Below are 22,408 nucleotides of genomic sequence, written 5' to 3' on the forward strand. Positions count from 1 at the left end.
GCGGTGGTGGCAGTGGTGGTGGCAATGACGTCCACCTTTGGCCAAATCTTCTGATCCAAGAGTGCTAGATACCTCTTAGCTTGTTAAGTTCCTCAACAACATTCTTTCATCACAGCTCTGGAAATTGTAGGAGAAGTTACAATGGTGAGAAATGCTATGTGCTACCCTGAAAGCACTAGAGAGATCAGAGGTTGGGAGAGCACATACCAGAGAAGTTGTGCTTATGGGACTGACACCTCAGCCACCAGGCTGCTACTAGTAGCTCAATGGGCTCACACCTTTCTGATACAAATGTCTTCTGGGCACATGGCCATTCCACATGCTATCCTTAAGATAAACCCTGACAAACTGAAAAGGATTGAATTCATATAGGGGCTCTTCCTTCTCTGATCACTAATATATATTAAACTATATTCTTAAACTCTCCAAATTTTTCTAGTAGGCTTCAATTTTGTTTTTAGATCTTCTATATAGTAGTTTGACAGCAAAGACATTATTTGTGTTTTCTCCCTGCTAGAGTTGTCTAATATTTGAGAGCCAACAGATAGGCATCCATATCCACTGTTTCTTTCTTTGTCTTCTATTTCCCAGGTCTCCAATTAAATATAACATTTCCTATTGGGTTTGTATACCTAATACTTACAATAGAACAATGTAATACATTAAGGATTCTTTTGTAATATTTGGATATTCCATTAATTAGCCCATTTGTATCTACTGAGATGAGTTATATAATTAATTGAGCTTAAAGTACTTGTTATCTTTTTCTATGTCTAATACCAGAAAACACAGTCCTGTTTCTATGGAATTTTCAAGTCCAGGCAGAGAAAACAAGTTTACTATTTACATATATACCATTCAACTCCAAAACCAAATCATCCACCTTACTAGACCCAACAGTTCCTTTGTGCCTTTTCTCTCCAACACCCGCTCTGCTCACACAAAGACCCAGGGGTCTAATCAACCAGGAAATGTCACAGCATATGTTCAGTTATCAATTTATTTACTAGACCAGGCTAGATTAAACTATGAAAACCCCCCACTCCCAGGTCTCCGCAGATCCTCACAACTGTAGTTCATTTCGCCTTCACGCTACACAGGAGATGTAATGGCTTCTGCTTGGGATGTGCCTCTCAGTCCAGAGGAGAAATGTACATAGTCACTTGTCCCCCTCTTTTATGGTTTGGGGGAATCTTTCCTTTCTTCCTTCCTATCTCTTCTCTCCTTTTTCTTCTTCCCTCCTTCCCCCCTTCTTCTCATTGTCCCTCCCATCCTCCCTCAATTTCTACTTTTCTTCTCTTCTATCCTGCATTTCCCTTTCCTCCTCTCCTCTCTCCTTCTCTCCCTTTTCCTCCCCTTCCCTTCCTAAGGATCTGTGTAGCCCAGACTTCCTTTAAGCTTCGTACTTTCTTGTCTCAGCCTGATGAATGTAGCGATTACAGACAAGCACATTTCACTGGCTCTTACAGCAGCTGTTTGGCGATAGCGTGCACTGTTACTTCAATCATTTTATTGACTGAAACAAGCCACATGGCCACAGGTGACATTAATGAGAGGACGTGTATAATCCTCTCACAAGATGTAACAGAAATACTTGCCGACAGCAATAAAATCTACATCAGTAATAATCTTAACCAAGGTAGGAAATGATTTTTTTAAACAGTAGTTGGAGATTAGAGATCTAGTGACATAGATATCCTTAACCCAGGAATACAATATCCCAAGTTCCATAAAATTCAACGCTTTGTTTACGAGCAGCATAATATACTATGGGCAGAAGCTATGCACACAACCTCATGACACATCTCATAGTCAAAGTCTATAAGCACCAATAGCACCATCTAAAACTGCTCTCCAGCTGTCTGTGTAAAGTGTATGAGAAAAAATATGTGAACTTCACACTGAGACTTGGGCTCTAACTGGAAGATATTATATACAAGAAAATATGACAAAATTTGAAAATCTTCTGAACTCTGAATGATTTGGGCACAAGCATTTCCAAAGGGTACATGTGCACTCTCTGTAGATAGATTTGGTTTCGTGCATACAATCTAACTGGCAATGATATAATTCTAGGTTCAGATTATAAATTATATAAGCCTGTCTGACTGTCTGCAGTAGAAATCCCACTCAAATAGGACATGCAATTGGACTCCATACACAGTCTGCATTATGGTTCCCCTGTGTTTTCTGTGCAGTGGCTTCTGTCTTGCATGTTCACTCCTCTGAAATGGATTCTTCCTTTTGGTCTGCAAACATATTGACCCCTCCTTCAATCTGTGCACATGTATCCTTTACTATACTCTTCCCAGAATCCTCTCTGCTTGTTCTTTCCCAAGCCTCCCACCTCTAAACTTCAGATTTCACTATAAAATCCCTTTAATGTAGAAGGTTTTGCATGCCTGCTCTTTGTAGGGAGTCTACACTACTGGTCTGTCTTTCTCCATCTCAGCAAGCTGTTTACAGTCACCTTGATCCTTCCCATAATCTATAATTAAGCTAATTATTTGTTGCTCTATTTGAACACTGTTTACTTCCTATACTAAAATGCAGCCCCATGAAGGCACAAACCCTTTCTCTTTGGGTCACCACTTAATTTTATATCCTTGGCACACTGCCCAGCATATGGTAATTAATATTTTTGTATTAATATGTTCTAAGTGGGTTCATTATAAAGATAAGATGTTAAATTTGTTAGGGGTCACTTGGTAATAAAAAAGGTGCTTCCAAATGTATTGTTATGTCTTTGTTCCATAAGGCACTTTTCTACATAAGGTACTTCAGTTTAATAAATATAAGACAAGTGGGCATTTTACCTTCAATTTACTGTAACTAGTCTGTGTAGATTAAGTTTGCCCATGTTGTTGCTGTGGTTTTGTATAAGGAAGAATTTAGGTAGTTCTGTTTTTGAACTTAGAACCATAGGATTGAAAGGATCAAGAGGATGACCTGTTCTTCCTGAAATCCAAAGGTGCCAGCACCTCTCTTTTGGGCTAAGATGACCTTAATCATGAGAGTGAAGGGGCCATGGATTAGTTGCAAGGTAGAGTTTACAGGTTAGGGTCAGTGTCAGGTTGCAGTCCCAGCGCTCAATGTTTATAGGAGAAGGGTAATTGTTACATAGTAGTTTCATGAGGGCAGTGGATCTGCTACTTGAGCCCTCCTGGGTTTTACCAGCAGAGCCTGGCGTGCCACTGGGTTTGGTCTGTGCAGAATTCCATACTTAGAGTTGTTGGATTGTGATTGCAACAGTTACTAAGGGACTGCCTAACTGTGGCGTGGTGCTTGACCTTTAACAATAACTTTGAAGTCTGTGCACATAATGTTTTCACTTGAAAGGAGTTTTCTAGGACTGGCTAGTCCTGGCACTGCTCATCACTAAGCATCCCACTCCCTCACAATATTCACCTTCTCCTTTGTTTTCACTTTGCCTGGCAGAGATTTTGTGAGAGTGGAAACTAGACAATGAGAGACAACTGTGATTTGTTATAAAGTGGACAAAGAACCAGGTTGAAAGCCTCACAGAAGTCACTAACACAGGAATCAGAGAAGATACCTCAGTCCCTGTGGTCATAACTCACAAAGAAAGTATAAAGTTGAGCTACATTTGTCTTTTACCAGAAAAGACAGTGGGAACCATGCATAAAACCACAAGGGAAAAAAGAAGAGAGACAATATGACGGTCAATTTTAATTGTCAGCTTGACAGACTCAATAGTTACCTGGTAGATCAGCCACTGGTAATTCTTGTGGGGGATTATCTTGATTACATTAATTGATAATCGAAGAACCATCTTAATTATGCATGACACCATTCCCTGGCAAGTTTTCCTGGACTGGACAAACATGAAAAAGTAAACCGAAGCCTAGAACGCATTCATTGCTCGGATTCTTAATCAAGGGTGCAGTGTGACCCGGTCCTTCAAGCTCATATAGCTGTGACATACCCACCTGATGGAATGTACCATGAACTGTGAGTTAAGATAGATTTTTCCCTTGAGTTGCTTTTGTCACGGTATTTTATCACAGCTAGGGGAAAAAATTAAGACAGAAAATAATGACCTTAGCCTAATCTGCAGATTTCTGTTCGAAGTCTAAAGCCCAAAATTTCCACCCATAGGGACTGGTCATCATCTAGCTTTCTACATTTATACCAAGTTCAGCATCATCATTTATAACTTACCAATGAATTGGAAATATATATTTACACACACGCACACACAAATACACACACACACACACACACACACACACAAAGAAGTAAAAAAAAGGATGGAGGAAGGATGAGGGAGAGCAAAGAAGAAACATTTACAAATATGACACAAAGACCATGAAGAGCCATAGGAGCTCCCATCTGTGATCCTAGAGCTTTGGAATACCAAGAGAACTGCTCTGATTCTGAGGTCAGTTGGGGCAGGCTAACGAAGCACTCATCAAAAAAATTTTAAAGGAGAAATAAATAGGACTGTACTCCTTTTAGCAGTTTCTGAAATGTTCCACAGAAATAATACAAAAGTGAAGGAATTAGAAATTCCAAAACTTCGAAGTAAACTGAATAATTGGAATGGGTTCCTTCTTGCTTTTGTTTCCAAATATTTAACCCGTTGAATGGCTTTGATAGGGATGGCAATTGTCCTCATCTCACGATACATGGCAGCTAAGGAATAAATTACCTAACCAGGAAAGTGGCTGTGTAGAACATGAACATGAATACCTCTCCTTAATTCATAGTTTATGGGCTAGGGAGATCTTGTCATGCTCATCCAAAGTGTTCAGCTTCGTCATCAACATCAAGATTTAAATATCACTGATGTACCATCTTTAAGTGAGCAAAATGAACTCAAAGTGTAAGACAAAAAGCAGGAAAATAATACATGTCTGACATGATTATCCATTTACCTCCTGCTCCTCACATTCACCCATCAGTCCAATAATGACAAAAAGGAGTAGAATTTAGTTTTAATGAAGGGAGGAAGGAGAGAAGAGCAAGGGAGGATAAGAACAGGAGGAACAATCCAGTGCCATATTTTACAGCCTGGATGCACATGGAAATCCCCCAGGAGCTTTAAAATACCCAAGACCAGCACTCAGACTGACAATTGGGATCTCTGTAAGCAGACACAGACTTGGGGATTTGATATAACAGTCGCTCCTGCATGTCTGATTTCTAGCACTCTATAGCTCTGCTAAGTAGGGGTATGTGTCTCAGATCTTTCTATGTTTTTATGCATGTATTGCACATGTACAGTAATATATGTAGGATATATATGTGTGTGTGTGTGTGTGTGTGTGTGTGTGTGTGTGTGTGTGTCTGTATTGTATAGCTCAGTTTCCCATTATCTTCTGGATTTCAAATTGTTGAAAGCATTACCCCAGTGTTGTTTATTACCTGCTTGTGTTATATATTATCAAGATTTTATTAAGCTGATAAATTAAATTATATTTTATTAAGCTGATTAAAAGTATATAATATGCTTCTGAAGTTCCCTTATTTACCCTTATCATGATGCAAAACAATTGAGTGACTTATGTTACTCAATACTAGTAATTCTAATCTGTACACATAAACATAGTCATTGAGCTATCATGTTTATTTAGAAAAATTACAGCAATATCTTCCTCACAAGGCATGCCACAAACCTATCTATGGCTTTTGACCAGGTTTACACTACCAGACCAGGATTCTCTGCTGTAAGGTAGGTATCAAATCCAATCAGAAAACTGTTAGCTTCCAGAGGATAACTAGCTAAGTGAGGTCTCTGCATGCAATGCTTTTAACTGGATGTAACCAACTTGCCCCTATCCCACCAAAGGGCACATCTTGCTGGCCAGTTTGTAGCATCATATGCAAGGACCTTTTCCAGTTCTCCTCCAGAAGCCTTATAGCACCTTGGAGGTGGACTATGGAGGCTAGCTGTCATGGAGGAAGCTTCTAGAACAATTGGCCAGTTGCATCTTGGTTTCTTCAGCCTGTGACCAGAGCATGTGATGTCTTCAGCAATATGGTCTTAACCATCAGGTTCTGGTGGTAACCAACAGAAATTCTCCATACTGCTTTTGAGACATCAGAGTCCTCCATGACCAACAGTTCATGGGAAACCATTTCATCCCTTGCACTAGAGTTTTTAGTTCACAGCCTATGGTTTCTGGGAGGAGCTATATTCACTCAAACAGGGTAAATACATTCCAATGTTTTAATTGGATTTTATTTTTCAATTGGCATTATTTGTTGAACAATGATGGTGATGGCTGAAACAAAGCATTGTAAAACGACCCTCAGATAGCCCACAGTCTGGGTGCCATACTATGGTAGTAGAGTAAAAACTACCCTCAGATAGACCATAGTCTGGGTGCCATACTATGGTAGTAGAGTAAAAACGACTCTCAGATAGATAGCCCATAGTCTGGGTGCCATACTATGGTAGTAGAGTAAAAACTATCCTCAGATAGCTCATAGTCTGGGTGCTACACTATATTAATAGAGTAAAAAACTACCCTCAGATAGCTCACATTCTGGATGGGTGCCACACTATGATAGTAGAGTAAGGGCTAGGACAGAATGATGGGCTAAAGAAAACCTAGTTTTAAAAAGATCTCTCTACCAGAGCAATCAGTCCTACCATGTATACTCCTTGGTTGGTGGTTGAGTCCCTAGGAGGTCTGAGGGTACTAGTTAGTTCATATTGTTGTTCGATTGCAAAATTAATCATCAATAGGAGGAGAGGTCCTTGGTCCTGTGAAGGTTCTGTGCCCCAGTGTAGGGGAATGCCAGGGCCAATAAGTGAAAGAGGGTGGGGTGGCAAGCATGGGGAGGGGGGAGCCAACAGGGGTTTGTCCTTGTTGTTTTTGTTTGTTTGTTTGTTTGTTTGTTCCTGGGGGGGAGCTGGGAAAAGAAAAATCATATGACATGTAAATAAAAAAAATATCTAATTAAAAAAAAATATCTCTCTAGAGAAAGCTGACTAGTATACTCCAAAAGACCATGCAATGCGGTATTACTTAGAAAATATATCAAAATTCTATCTTCAACATAGTTCTTTTTATAATTTTATGGTTAGAGACATTCCCATATGAATACAATGAATTTTGATCAAATCATCCCTTTTGCACTCCCTATGGACCACGGTCTTTTATAATTTTTTTCACACATGGTAATTTTATTTGACTCTTTCTTTGCCTACCCTCTCAGCTCTTACACCTTTCCTCTCCCAGTATCTCCCTTCTATCTTCATATATGGTGTGACCCACCAGACACCAAACCCCATGTTTAAAGCCTATCTTCCCCCCCGTTATAAATCAAATGATGGATGGATGATGATAATGTGCTACATTGATATAATGGGATTTTATTTGGCCATTAGAAAGAAAAGAAAACATGGGTTTCATTGGTAAAGCAATGTAACTAGAAAATAATATATTGAGGTAACCCAGCCTCCAGAAGGCTATATGTTCTGTATCATAGGTGGATGCTAGTTTCTAATTTTAAGATATGTTGGCTCATGTAGGAATTAGATTGTGTAGAACAGATGCTAGGAAATGCAATGTTCTGATGCGATGTCCTTTGGACTTACTGGCCTCTGCAGTAGCTGGATAAAGTCTTCTACCCCCTGAAGAATTCTGTCAGACTGCATTTTGCACAAGTCCAAGCACTGTTATGAGAAGAAGGAAGCTTGAATACCATACAAACAGCACAAGTTCAATAGCGCATAATGGAGTAAAATTTAACAATGTAATTTTCAAGCTGATAAACACTAAATCCTGTGGAACCCATAGCTAGCATAAATGGATTGACTATGTGTTTAACTAACCAATTAAAGGCTATTCGCATGGTCTCCATGTCCTTCCAGGTATAAAACATACGTGTTTTATTTTGCTCTGTTTTTTGTAAGTGATAGCTAAAGAAGAAAGAGAGGTCAATAACATGAGGGCTCTCAGCGTCTTTCTGTCCTTGGAGCCATTTAACCATTTAATCATTTAGCCATTTAACCATTTAGCCATTCAACTATTTAGACCAGTGTATCCATTTTTAATTCTCCTTGTTGCCTGTCCCATTATGATTTTTCTTTTGCCTTTTAGACTTTTTAAATTTTCTTGTTTCTCAATGTTGTCATTTATTAGATAATTTTAGATAAGAATTACTTTGTAACAGAATATAAAAATGCTCAAATGTACAAAAAAAATGTGAAAGGACTTTTTAATGAGCACATTTAGAGCTGACACCCACATTTTACCCAACTTTTAACTACACTGAATAATGCCATTGGTCTAGAGCTTTATTTGATGCAGCACAGACTTTCATTCTTCTGCATTTTATTTGAATATAATGATGCTCTATCCAATTAATCCTCAACTAATTTGGGTTTTTAGTACCTCAAGCATTTGTCTTTAAATGGGACTATAGCTAGTCTGATTTTGTAAATTCATATTGATGATATTTACCTTCTAATTACAAAACACAGGCCATTTACTTGCTACATAGTCATCTAACTAACTGGATATAGGTGTATCATTTTAATATCTCTATGGGTACCATCTGAGTTCTGTGCTTCTTTTCCATTATTTCTTATTTCCATTAAACTTTTAAAATACTATTTCATTTTGGTTTGTTCAGTGTTTTTTAATGATATCTCTTAGCTTCATTTTATGGAACACTGTAGACACTCAAGGTCATAGAGCTGACTTTCTGGATAATGTCTTCATTCTTCTAAAAGCTAGCAATATTACAGCATTACACGTTAAAAAAAAACAAGAAAGCATAAAACTCTACATAATCTAACTTTAGTTTCCTCCAGTTTATTTTAGTCAAATAAATATCATAAACTGTCATAAGTTCCACGCATCTTTTATAAAACAGTGTAAAATATTTGGTTCTGGTATCAACTTTTTAGAAGTAAAAAATTTATATATATCCAACTATCTCTGTTTTTGTTTGTTTTTATGAATCTCGCATTTTATCTGTTATCTTCTACCTATTTGAATAACCTCTCCCCAAAGGTTTCCTGAAAATTATATCTTCTGACAAAAAAAAATTAAGTTTCACATATGTGTGTCCGTTTTTGGACTTTTTTCTTTTGAAGGATATCTTCCTACAAGTTCAGGTTACTGGATAGTTTTCTTTACTAGTGTTCCAAAGTTACCTGTCATGCTTTTGTTCTGTATCCCAGTGTGATAAGATGTTAGTCTTTATTTGTACAAACATTATGGTAGACAATTTGGAGTTTTATTGTTATTTATTCAATAATTTTTCTTTTGCATTTGTCCATTTTGTGCTTGAGTAAAACTTTTTATTCTCTAAAGTTATTAGCTGCCAATAAATTTAGATAGAAATTGGAAACTATTTAAATGTTGTTTTCTTTGTTTTCTCTATCTTTTCATTCTGGAATTAACCATATTTGCTATTTGATATTGTTTTCCAGGTCCTGAGCTCCTATTCTCTGATTGCTCTGATTTTTTTTGGGGGGGGGAGTTTTTGGTTTTATTTATTGCATATTTTCTTTATTTACATTTCAAATTTTATCCCCTTTTCTGGTTTCTCCTGCCTCCTAGAAACCCCCTATCCCATCCTCCCTCCCCCTGCTTCTATGAGGGTGTTCCTCCACCCACTCACCCACTCCCATCTCCTCACCCTCAATTCCTCTACACTGAGGCATCTATCGAGCCTTCATAGGACCAAGGACCAGGCTATCCTCTGCTACATATGCATCTGAAGCCATGTGTACTCCTTTGTTGATGGCTTAGTCCCTGGGATCTCTGGGGGTTCTGGTTGGTTGATATTGTTGTTATTCCTATGGGGTTGCAGACCCCTTAAACTCCTTCAGCCCTTTCTCTAACTCCTCAATTGGGGACCCTACACTCTGTCCAATGGTTGGCTGCAAGCATCCACCTCTGTATTTGTAAGGCTCTGACAGGACCTCTCAGGAGACAGCTATATCAGGCACCAGTCAGCAAGTACTTGTTGGTATCCACAATAGTGTCTGGGTTTGGAATCCCCAGGTAGGACAGTCTCTGGATGGCCTTTCCTTCAGTTAAGATCACAGACTGCTCTTCTAGAGGTCCTGAGTTCAATTCCCAGAAACCACATGGTGGCTCACAAACATCTGTAATGGGGTCTGATGCATTCTTCTGGTGTGTGTCTGGAGATAGCAACAGTGCCTTTTTTTTTCTTGTCTTCAGTTTGTTATATTTTTCATCTTTTCTCATGACACTTTTAGACAACATTTTAATCTTCATTGACTTACAGACAAAAAAATTAAAATTTTAGATATTGTGTCTTAAACCTTTCAGACATCCATATGATCTTATTAAGCCCTTGTGTTTTTCTACTGTTTAGACAACTACACATATGCTTTTTTTTCCATGTTTATTCTCTTTGTACAATAAGTCTACGTTACAGGCCACAGCAGACCACAAAGCTTCACTACTGAGGCAAAACTCTTAAGAGAAGAAACCTGGGCTCAAAGACCAACTCTGCTCCTTCCTGACTGTAAGTCTAAGGATGTTCACTTTCTGAATTCTGTTCCTTTCATCTTGCAATTGAAGTAATAATGAGATTAGATGTAATGTTGCACACAAAGCACAGTGACAAACATAGACACCATCATCTGCCTAAAACAACATTCATGGTTTTTTTCTTACACACTTAAAATTAGCAAACACACCCAAAAGTATTCATTTCTTATATGTGTGTGAATGTTTAATTTATATTTTGAAAAGATTGACAAACTTAAAAGTCTGACTCACCCTATGACCCGTTTTCATTAACAGCTTTCTTTTTCTTGTACCATGTCTTCCTGGTCAGTTGAAAATTGAACAGTTTTAGGACAATATCCAGAAAACGTTGAATGTAAAGCTCTAAAGTTTTTAGATTTAGTAATTGTCCAGAGTGATAAATGTCCAACAGGCGGCTAACTCATTGTAACTTGAACCTTAAGCCTGGTAGTAGATGAGAGATGAAGTATTCTATCACCCTTCATTGCATTTCTTTGAATCTTCCCCTTGTCTATGTAGGCAAAGGATTGGTTAAAGGCTTGAGGGAGATTTACATCCAGAATCTGAGATGCTTTATCTTTGTTCTTCTAGCATTCCTCATTTCCAGAACTGTACAGCTATTGTGAGTTTGACTAACTTTGCCCTTGGGTCTTTCAGGTGACTAAGACTGAATATGTCCTTCCATGTCAGGCAGGTGAACCCCTTATCAAAGTCTAGAGTTTGCCCTGTAATTCACAAAGCCACAGTCCGTAGGGCCCTTCTTCCTAGAGTTCATTGCTCTCTAGTTTATAGCTTTTCCTAAGGAAGTACTGGTTGGAAAATGGCTATTTCCCTATGGGAGGAAATAGAACTGAGTTAAGGTTACCTTTTTATCCACTCTGCCTAGCACATATTTAGTTTGTTTAATAACTGAGAATTATTGCCTTGATATACAGAGACTGGAATTTTAGCTTGAATTATTAGCCTTTTAAACACTGACAAACTGATAAACTAGGAATCTAGTTTATCATTTATATTCAAGAAAGAGTAATAATAGCAACTATTGATCATCAAAAACAAGCATCATTTTAAAGCATTAAATGAAAGACCTTGGTAAAGCAATCATTATAGTAACTGATGCGTAATGTTTGTTTATATTTTAATCATTATTATCATTAACTAATGTTCTCTTCTGTTTAAAAAAGTAGATATTTTATAACCTGTACAGCAGGAACTCAGGCTACTGAAATTCACAGAAATTTCAATAACACACTTCAAGTCAAATCTTGTATCACTCTATGCTTATGCCCTTTGAAGGATTGAAGAAGAGAGACAAATATATAAATGTGCTTGGAGACACCTGCCTGGGAGAAATGACAATAATTTGTCTGGCTAAGATGCTGTGGAATTGTGAGCCTCTGGCCACTCATTTTATGTGCCTGACTAAGTACAGATGCTATGTAGTTGACTAGACAGAAAATGTGGCCGGGGATCAGATCCATATTTACTGACGAGAGAGCCATGCAGTCTTTGATCAGCAGAACAGATTTATTTTCTAGCATCTGGCCACATGATTTTCTGTCATCCATCTTAACTTCCCCAAAGTCAATGTTATCACTACTGTTGAACTACTAAAGTTTATTTTAAAAATGATTTTATAGTTTTGAATATTGCTTTTGAAAGTCAAAAATAAAATAAAAATAAATTCACTAAATGAATGCCCACTTTCTCTCCATTTGGACTGCCTCTTTCAGAACACTTGCTGGGGTTGGTGGTGTGCAGTATTTTTGCAGACAAGTTAATAGGAAAAAAAACCTGACTGGAGAGCAGAAAGTGAGTCTGTCTGCATTTTTCATCTTCTGCAGCTGCCTCTAGCTGCCGATCCTGAGCTTTTAAAATTTAGGGGTATTATGGAAATGGTAAAACTTGTGAAGGGATGCCTCAGGGAAAGAAGTTATAAACTTCACAAGACTCATGAATCATAGACAGAATTTATTCAGAGTAGAAGCCTGCGTGGTTTTCAGACATCACACCAACAGGCTGTCTGTCTTTGCTGAGCCACTCGGCCTGAAACCCACAAACTCTGGAAAGGCAGCAGCAGCACTGTTTCCTTGCGGGCTATTCATCTAATGTATATTTTGTCCCCAAGGCAAGCATCAAATGAAAGCCTTTCAGATGGCGGTAAGAATTTTTACATATGGCAATATAATAAATATGAATTAATAATATGACTAATACTGTACTCCAAAGCTGATATTTACAGTAAGGCATTAAAAAGCATTTTAACAGAAAGTATCAAGATGTACCATAAGGCAATTTTTAGAAAAATATTACAATTCTATGGAGACCTCTAGCTCTAATATTTATTTAGTCCTATAGGCTGGAAGCTTCCTGCTCTGCCAACAACACTGGGAAATGCTACTACACCATGGCATCTTTGTCTCCTTCTGCATAGAAGGATTGATGAGCCAAGCCTTCCTCTACTTACAATTGAATATTTATACCCAATATTTATTATTGCTTTCCTCTCAAATAACTAGCTACACTTTCCTTGAACTAAATTAAAAAGCAGGATGTAAATCATCTGTATATTGTGGTTGCAATTATGTAAAAATTTGACAGCATATGAAAAAGGGCTAAAAGGAAGTATACAGAGATTATTTTAATTACAGGAGTGTGGTAGAAATTACAAGAGTTTACAAACATGCACGCCATTTAAACTTTATGTAAGATCATGCTATTAGTTTGATAATAGTGTTTTCTTTTTTAAAAAAAAAAAAAAAAAGTTTCCCCACTGGCAAATGAGAGTCTGTCACTTGAAAACAAATTAGATGATATTTAAATAAATTATTTCTCTACCTTTCAGAAGCTCACACACAGGCTTCCATGCCAGCTTCTCTTGCAGTGAAGTTGTTGCAACATTCATCTAACTGGAGTTGGTTGTATACCTCACAGGTATATGGACAACAGGGCGGGACAAATCATGTGACCTCCTTTCAGCAGTCCAGCGTCCCTACATTATCATGAATGCCACCTTATTCTGCTCCTGATGGTCTTTCCAGTGTCTTCTCTTTTGCTACCAAATTTCTCATTGAAATAATCTTTGAAAGTTTATGTGACCAAGAGGATAAACTCTACCTTCCTCCTCCACATTCTCACCATGGATGATCTGTTCAACAGTGTTCTTTTTTCCATTGGCATCAAGTCTCCAAGTTTAGTGACACTTGGTCATTCCCCAGCATTGCTCTTTGCAGTGGGACGTCTCTGGACATAGCTACCTGCTCCTTTCCAAGCCTTTCCATGCAGCCCCTGACCTCACATTAAATTGGCTTCTCAATGCTTTGAGTGAGGCTCAGTTCTTTCATTCTTTTTTTCTTTCTTTCTTTTTTTAATTGGCTATATTTAAAACAATGTTTACAGTTTTTTTTTTTTACATTTCAAATATTACTCCCCTTCCCGGTTCCCACAAAACCCCTATCCCAACCTCCCTCCTCCCTGCCTTTATGAGGGTGTTGCAATCCCACCCACCTACCCACTCCTGCCTCACTACCTTAGAATTCCCCTCCACTGGTGCATAGAGCCTTCATAAGATCAAGGGTCTCCCTTCCCATTGATGCCAGATAAGACCATCCTCTGCTACATATGCAGCTGGAGCCATGGGTCCCTCTATGTGTACTTGTTGGTTGGTGGTTTAGTACTTGGGAGCTCTGTGGGGTGGGGTTGGTTGATATTGTTGTTCTTCCTATGGGATTGCAAACCCCTTCAGCTCCTTCAATCTTTCCCATAAATCCTCCATTGGGGTCCCCAAGCTCAGAGACTCTCAGTTCCTCACTCTTACCAAATTTTGGCCTGACTTCACTCTGCACACTCCAATGTCTTACCTGTTTTTTCTGGTAAACTCTTCTCCTATTACCAGGTTCCACCCAAATATTTATCAGTCCTTCTGCAGAAACTACACACATTTGTCTTCTTGTATTGTTATGTATATTATGTTATGTACATTATGTTGTTATATGTTATATTATGCTGTTATGTATACTATGTTCTTTTGCTATGTTATGCTGTTAAATGTTATGCTTGTTATGTTATACTGTTATGTTATACCCTCTGATACACTACACTATTTAAGAAGGCAAAGGCTCTTCCCCTATAATTGTTCATGATGTATTTGTTACCATCTCTGCCATTCATATTCAAAACTCCTCTCTTCGCCTCTGACTTTTTTTCTCCTCTGTCCCACTGGTCAAGAAAGTTAGTAAGATTCATTTACTTTTTTCCCAAGACCTTTGTTACTTTGCAAGAAGTACACAGAAAACATGTATACAGACAGATATCACACAACACCAAAACCAAGGAGCAGCAGATCCATTACAGAGAATGAAGACACTAACCATAAAACAAGAGATAAATATTTCCCCAATTCAATGTTACACAGATGTAAGAAATAAAGTCATCAGCAGGAAGACAAAATAACCTTGCAAGTCATACCATTAAAGCTGTATCCAAAATAAAATTACTGAGTCCAGTAATTTTATGCTCTGCATAACAAATGAGTCAATCAATTAATGGACAGATAAATAAAAGTAGGGTGGCTGTATGTGCGGAAACATTTCAGAAAAACACAAGGAAAAATAACCAGGAACCATTAGACAAGTCAAAGTCACTCCATAGTGAGAAAACGTCCAATACTCTGTCACTATAAATTGACCATGATGAACTCCTCAGGTATGTGAATGAGCTCCATGCCATGTGCTTGGGTTCAAACTCCAGCTTTAGTTGTAACCACCTGTATACTTACTTAACCTCTTGGTACCTCATTTTGTCCCCTAGTAAACTTTGGCTAGTAACTGAACTTATTTTATGAAGGGTTTCACAAGTCAAAGAAATTAGTATTCATCAAGTACTTAGACTAATGCCATATAGAAATATTATTAGCCATAAATAAATGCTTACAGTTATTGAATAAGCATGTGGTTTCTGTGACTACCTCTTTGCTAGTGTATAAGTTCATAGTTTGTTGATTTACAGTTAACATTTTATTCTTCAAACGTAGTCTATCTTTCAACGTGATAGTCAGTCCTCTTCTGCCTCATTTTGTGTGCTACTAAATCCAGTCAGTGAGCCTGGTCATCTCCTTTCCTCTTCAGTCCTCAGACTAAAGTAACACCAAGTTGCCAGAGTGTATCTGTTCTTTAAGCCATCATCCAAGTGTTACCTATGTCTATACCACTCCGTGGTGTCAAGGCCAGGGTTCCCTCAAAATCACAATGATTTCTGTCGCTCCAGTGCACAAAGTGTGAGGAATGCCACACTGCAATTAAACCCTGGTTACTCTGGGTTATTTAAGATTAGTGCATGGATTATTAAGTCCAATGTGTGGCTTATTCTACTGTAAATTTGCTTTGTCCAATACATAATTATTAAATTTCCGTGAATGAAATTTGATTAGTGAAAAAAGCAAATTTATCTTGAAGAAGTTTCTAAACACCAAACAACACAGCTGAAATTTAATCAGCTAAGAGTTACCTGTTGCTTAGGATATTTTTTTTCTTGTAGCATGCTTTATTTTTTTTTATCATAGAAATCCTGTCTTTCTGTTAAATCACAACATGGGAAGACAAACAAATTTGAAAAATATCGTCTGACTTCTGCTCTACCACAGTGATCTCTAAGCCTTTTGTGTAGTATGAGCCTGTTTTGTGTATGAAATAAGACACTGGCATGTAAGCTTTAAGTCAAGTTCTTCGTAAGCCCCTTGTAATATGCTAAGCCCATAGGATGGATGCAAAAGATGAATAATAATTATAATTGTAAGTACAACAACACTTCTGTTTTGTAACACTGCTTTCTTTAACTGAGGTTCAAGGTTACCAAAAGTATGATTTGTGCTTTCTGTATTAATTGTAAGGTTTCATGGCAAATGCTATGCATAGTTTCACTTCAGAGTCTTTATTTCTAAGATGTATCCCCATGAAACATGATCACAGTTTGAAGTTATGTTTTTCTCTTCCTAATAACCTAGGGATCCATATGTCCAAAACCAGTCTCATTTATGTTAATAGTCTTCTTTTGAAAAGCATAGGACAATTGATGTTAAGATGAGCATTGACTAACATGTTTAGCCTCCAAAACAATATATATTTGTGCTGTTTTATTATTGGTGTAGGGTATTTAAGTGGTTTGTGGAAAGAATTAAGAAAAGGGATGCTTCTGGGGTGCTTTGCATCCTCCTTTCTTATTATTTCCAGGCCTCTCTGATCCTTTTTTTTTCTTTCTGTCTGTCTCTTTGTCCCTGTCTCTTTATCTATCTCTCTGTTTCTGTGTCTGAGCCTCTGTGTCTCTGTCTATCTCTGTCTTCACATCTCTGTATCAGTCTCTATCTCTGTATCTGTCTTTCTCTGTGTCTCTGTGTCTCTGTCTCTGTCTCTGTCTGTCTGTCTGTGTGTGTGTGTGTGTGTGTGTGTGTGTGTGTGTGTGTGTGTTCACGCGTGCACGTACATGTCTTTCTCCTTAGTTTTCTCTAACCTGGTTCATTACCTTTCAGTAGAATAGCAGTGACAAGGTATTTGGATCTCTAATACATTGGTTGAAGCCTTTAAGAGTTACAAATTTACATGTTCAATCTAGTGCTTCTTATACTTTGCTCTAAGGAGCAATCACCTACTCATTTCACAGTGACATTCGCATTGAGAAGTTTCATATTCATGTACTAACCACACATAGATCCTTTGGCTTGCTCACACTTGTTTAGGTTTGTACAGGCAGGAAAACACAAGAGCAATAACAGTTAGGGTTTTAGACTCAAATGATCCTGGGTTAAAGGTAAGCTGTTATACACATCTCTTCTTCTGTTACTATAGAAGGAAGCATCTTGCTTATAAAAGAGAGATGAAACCAGTTACCTCAAAGGGCTGCAAGGTCCAGAGGTTAAAAAAAAAAAGTACATCTCTTTGCTGTTTGCCATTTGTGTAGAGGGAACCTCAAACCTGCTGATCTCTTCAGCTCCATACCAAACTCCAAGCCACAGGCTAAAGTAAGCATCAGTGACCTGGAGAAAATATCTCTAGAGAAAATAGATCACCTTTAACAATTTTGTTTCTTCAGGAAAACACATTTTGAGCTATAAACATCTAATTTATAAGCAGTGTCAGGAACGCTATTAAAACTTAAGATACTGCAGTGTAGACAAGTCTAACCCACAAGAGGCAAATGATACAAGCAATAATAAAATCCTTGACTTTCTTATTATTTTGCTTATTTTAAATATATTTCAGTGTTTGAAATGGCTGTGGGAATAAAGTTGGTTACCGGAGTAAAAAGATTAATTTTTCACTTAGGTTTCCCTAAGGGAAACAGGAGATCTGCTTTCGGTAAACATTTACTAATGGGCCTTTGGACTCCAGAGTGTGAAGATCCATTAAATTACTAGGAGCTTATTCTTTATCAGGAAGAAAAAAAAGTGTGATGTTGATTTTTCACACTCAGAAGACCAGTGAGTCTTTTTTCATTTCTGGTAACACAAGTTGCCTTTCCCAAATACTTTGATTGTATTAGGAAATGTGGCATTTATATATTTTTTAACTTAAATAGTAAAAGTGAGTTATCATACTTCTGATTAAATGAAGGATAAAAGGCATAGCATAGCATAAAAAAAACCTACTATAACAATACATAAACCACTTACTATGTGTCAGTTTTGCCTATTGGAGGGTTTGGTTGTTCTTTGTTTTTTGGTTTTTGGTTCTTGGTTTTTGGTTTTTGGTTTTGCACTTTTTGTTTTTGTTTTCTGAAGACTGAATCCAGGAGACCTTTGCATATGTTAGGAAAGCACTCACACGCACAGTTCCATCCTATGGCCTTTTTAAGGAAAATGAACTCTACAGGTTCATATGTTTGAATACATGGTCCTCAGTTGGTGGAACTGTTTGGGAAGGATTAGAAGGTGTGACCTTGTTGGAGTAGGCATGTTAATGGGGGTAGACGTGGAGATTTCAAAAGACCTATGCTGTTCCCAACGTGTTCACAGCCTCCTGCTTTAATCAGGAGTTTAATCATGGTTTGTAATTCTAATTAGAGACATGAGCTCTCAGCTTTTTCTGCCACCATGCCTTTGCTCTTATATAAATAATTCTAATCCTCTGGAACTGTGAGCCAAATTTAACACTCTTTGTATAAGTTACTTTGGTCATAGTGTTTTCCCATAACAATAGAAAAGTAATTAGACACAGCTAAACCCTTTTATTTTTATTTTGAGACAAAGTCTCAGTTATTACCCAAGCTGAACATTGAATGCAAGCATCTCCTGCCTCTGCCTCTCTGTAGTTAGATTAACATAAGTTGATCACTATATCTAGCTTTCATTCTTAAACTTAATAAAAATTAACCACTACATCTTTACCACATACTGCACTCGGCACTCAGAATTCCCATGAAAAATGCAGACACATTCTTTGTCCTCACGATATTCACGAACTCATGAGGACAATGCATAAATAAACATATAGTTGATATCCAAAGTGTTTACGTTCTATGAATAGAGACCATTTGTTCTGCTACCATGGAAAGTTGCAGTTCATCCCAAAGTCCGATTGTTGAATGTAAATATGGTGCCTGCCAGAATGTCTATTACTACTGTTTGGATCTACGATGTTCTCCAAATCCACATGTCTTTAAGACATGGCCCCAAGCTTCCAATATTGGCAGAGCCTTAAAAGCTGAGACCTATTGGCAGTCTATAGTGGAAGCATTCCAGTTTATTTTTTCTGTCTTATACTTCCTAACCACTTTAAGATGAGAATTGTTGCTCTCTGCATGCACTCTTGTCATAATGTTGTCCCCTACTACAGAGCCAAAAGCAACAGGTTTCCTGATCATGGACTGACCCCTCCAAAAACTGTGAGTTTAAGTAAACCTCCCCTATGTGATGTTGGTTTGAGACATTTATTACAAAAATGGAAAACTGATAAACAGAGAGCCACACATCATGAACCTCAATACCTTCAACAAAGCATGGAAGGAGAAACATCCTTAATGGCTGTTTTCCTCCTGACTTAAAGAATCCTAGGGGCTGCATCCAGACATTAGTAGTAAAGGACAACTAAAACTTGACCACAAGTGTTTCTACCCAATAACATGAAGCAGAAACATTCACAGTGGACTAACTAACCCCTCAGGGTGGTAGAAAATTTCTCTGAATAAAACTTTAAAAAGAGATGCAATTGAGGAACAGTTGGGGGAAATATTAAAAATCGGACACCAAGTTCCCATGATATACCCAGCTACTCTCTGCCAGGTGGTCTCACCACCTCTTGGCCCCAGTTGACAGTCTTCTCTGCCCTGGTTTGCCTACGTCAGAGCCTATACCTTCTCAGACATCCATCCACCTCCTGTGGTTGGTGGTCTCAAATTCTAGTAACCCAGTAAATCAAAACTCTAGAAGCTTATAATTAATCAGTCAGATTTATATATCAATAAATTCTCAATTCACAATATGTCCGCACAATAATTTCAGAGCCAACTGATAATGATATAAGCTGCCTACCTAGATTAGACATGTGATCCCAATTATTTTATCCCTATATGATATTATATCTACCTGTGGCTATTTAAAGTCACAAAGAATTTGAATCATCCTGTTCTTCTTCTGTCTTCCTCCTTCTCCTTCTCCTGTGTTGCTCCCTGTCTCACCAAGTCTTTGCAATTGGACAGGGGAAATTCTGCTACAAGGAACTTTGTAGAGTTTCTGGGCAATATAAGATACAGCTCTGATCTATGTTAGGAGATACTGACTGATCACCAGTAGGATTTTGTCTATATGATGCTAAAGATACAATAGATAGGACCATCATGGGTTTGACGTTTATAAAAATCAAAAAGAAAATTAGTACACTTAGAAAAACCACTGGTATAAAGGGTCTCATTTCTTAGCAGGGTAACCTCAAAGTGAGGATCAAATGTTAACCTAGACAAGTACAGGTTTAATGGAATGAGGAATGTTTTCAGAAGATAGAAATTGTTCTCATCTTGAACAAGTTTCTCCATGGAGAACTTCCATATATGCTGGCCAACACTCCCTGCTTAAGTTTACTTTCTCAAATTGATAGTGTGTCAGCTCATTTGAACTTGTCCTTTCAGGTAGAGACCTATTCTCAATACTTCAAAGACAATCAGAGTCCTATTCTCCATATTTCAAAGACAATCAGTTCACCCAGGGCACAAATCATCACAGTCAACCCCCTTCAGTGGCCAGAAGATGCTTGGATTTAATCTTTGTGGTTAAGAGCATCCCATGTACCATTCAAGGGAAGCAGCCCCACATTCCTGTGTTCTAAGCCCATGCCAGGTCTTACATGGGAAAATTGTTTTTCTTTTATGAGGGATTACAGGTTACTGCACAGTGCTACATTTGATGAAACTAATCAGCATAGTTGTTTGAAATTGCCTATGGTGACCATAATATAATGATCATCTCAATGGAAGTTTCTACTACTGGTTAAACCTAAACAATGGAATTGAATGAAAAGTGCATAAAATAGTTCATTGTGAACCAAGGCTAATATGGTGCTATATCAATACCAAAGATGTCAAATCTCATATATTAAAATAAAAATTTAGTGCAGAGCAGCTCATAGGAGTGAGAACGATTACCTCCCAAATATTTAGTCTCTAAGAAGTGTTCATTGTTGTGTGGCTTTGCTGTTGTTGTTGTTGTTGTTGTTGTTCATTTGCTTCTTTTTATTTTGTATTTAAAAAATACAAAGTGGGACCTTGCATGTATGGGCAGCAAAAGGAACTAATCCAATATGCTTTACACTCACAGAAATAAAGCAGTACATTATAATTGCTGATGACATTGGAACATCTAGAAAGAATACTAAATTTTATAGGTTTTTGTCTTTATCATAAAGTAATGGGAACTCTGATTTTTATTTGATTAAAGGAATTATTTCATTGTGTAATTGAAAAGTTATGTAAAACTATGCAGGCCAGCCTTCTGAGTGCAGTGTATTTATCTGACATTGTTAGCATTTTGCTTTTCCCCTAATAAGCATAGTTCCACTTGGTCAGAAAATATCTAGTTGAACAGTGTTTCTTTAATTTCTGCATCCACCACACCAAGTGTCCTTTACTTAATATGTTTTGAGAATTTTTATTGCTTTTAGGTCCGTGTGAATTTTTTCAAGCAATCCACTTAAGCTGTGCTGTTCAGATGAAGACATTTTATAATCCCTCCAGAATAGTTCCGTTTGGAAAACATCCTATAGACATGATTTGCTGGAGGCAAGCTAACACTACAGATGAAAAGTCTACATCAAGACAAAGGGGGAAAAATCATAGTTTCCTCAAATCAAAAGGGAAAGGTGTTTTAATCTTTTTTTCATTGTGACTGAAAGTTCTGTTTAATACTTTGCAGGAGACAAAACCATGCCATGGCAAGCCTTGTAATATAACCCTGTCTGTTTATTCTATCTTCCATGTTTCATTTGCTCAGAGGTCCCAGATGCACAGTGTGTGCTGAGAACATACAGAAAACCATCCAGGTTAGACTGGTTGATTTATGCTAAGCCACTCTAGTGCTGATCGAACAAACCAAGGAATGGAATGATATAAAACAACCACATCTCCAAAATGGACATTTAGTAAACTTCCCCTAGGTGAACAGTGTCTCTTGACATCTGCCTCCAAAAGGCCATCTCTTAAATATTTATACAAAACTGCCAAATCAGCAACAGATAGGCTGTCAAAAGTACAGGACACACTGAGAAAAATCCCCAGAAGGAAAAGTTATGTTAATTGCTAACATGTTACTACATCCCTAGTAGTTTCAGGCGATCAGGAAAGCACCTCAGTGAGCTCAAACTCGACTCCCCTAAATTGTGGAGAAGGGTCATTTTCCTGACCTGCATTCAGACAACCAAAAAAGGCTATCATGTCTCCTTACT

The 22,408-nt window shown here is 37.7% G+C and overlaps 1 long non-coding RNA gene across 1 annotated transcript in view; it reads right to left on the reverse strand.

Moving 5' to 3' along the window:
- Positions 1-6: 6 nt before the first annotated feature.
- LOC116089149 overlaps positions 7-22,408 on the reverse strand; it is a 31,562-nt gene continuing 9,160 nt past the window's right edge. The window contains exon 5 of the long non-coding RNA XR_004118188.1: positions 7-117. This is a non-coding gene — a long non-coding RNA (uncharacterized LOC116089149). The remainder of the gene's footprint in view (positions 118-22,408) is intronic.

The sequence above is a fragment of the Mastomys coucha genome, unplaced genomic scaffold, assembly GCF_008632895.1.
Source record: "Mastomys coucha isolate ucsf_1 unplaced genomic scaffold, UCSF_Mcou_1 pScaffold14, whole genome shotgun sequence".
Classification (NCBI taxonomy): Eukaryota; Metazoa; Chordata; class Mammalia; order Rodentia; family Muridae; genus Mastomys; species Mastomys coucha.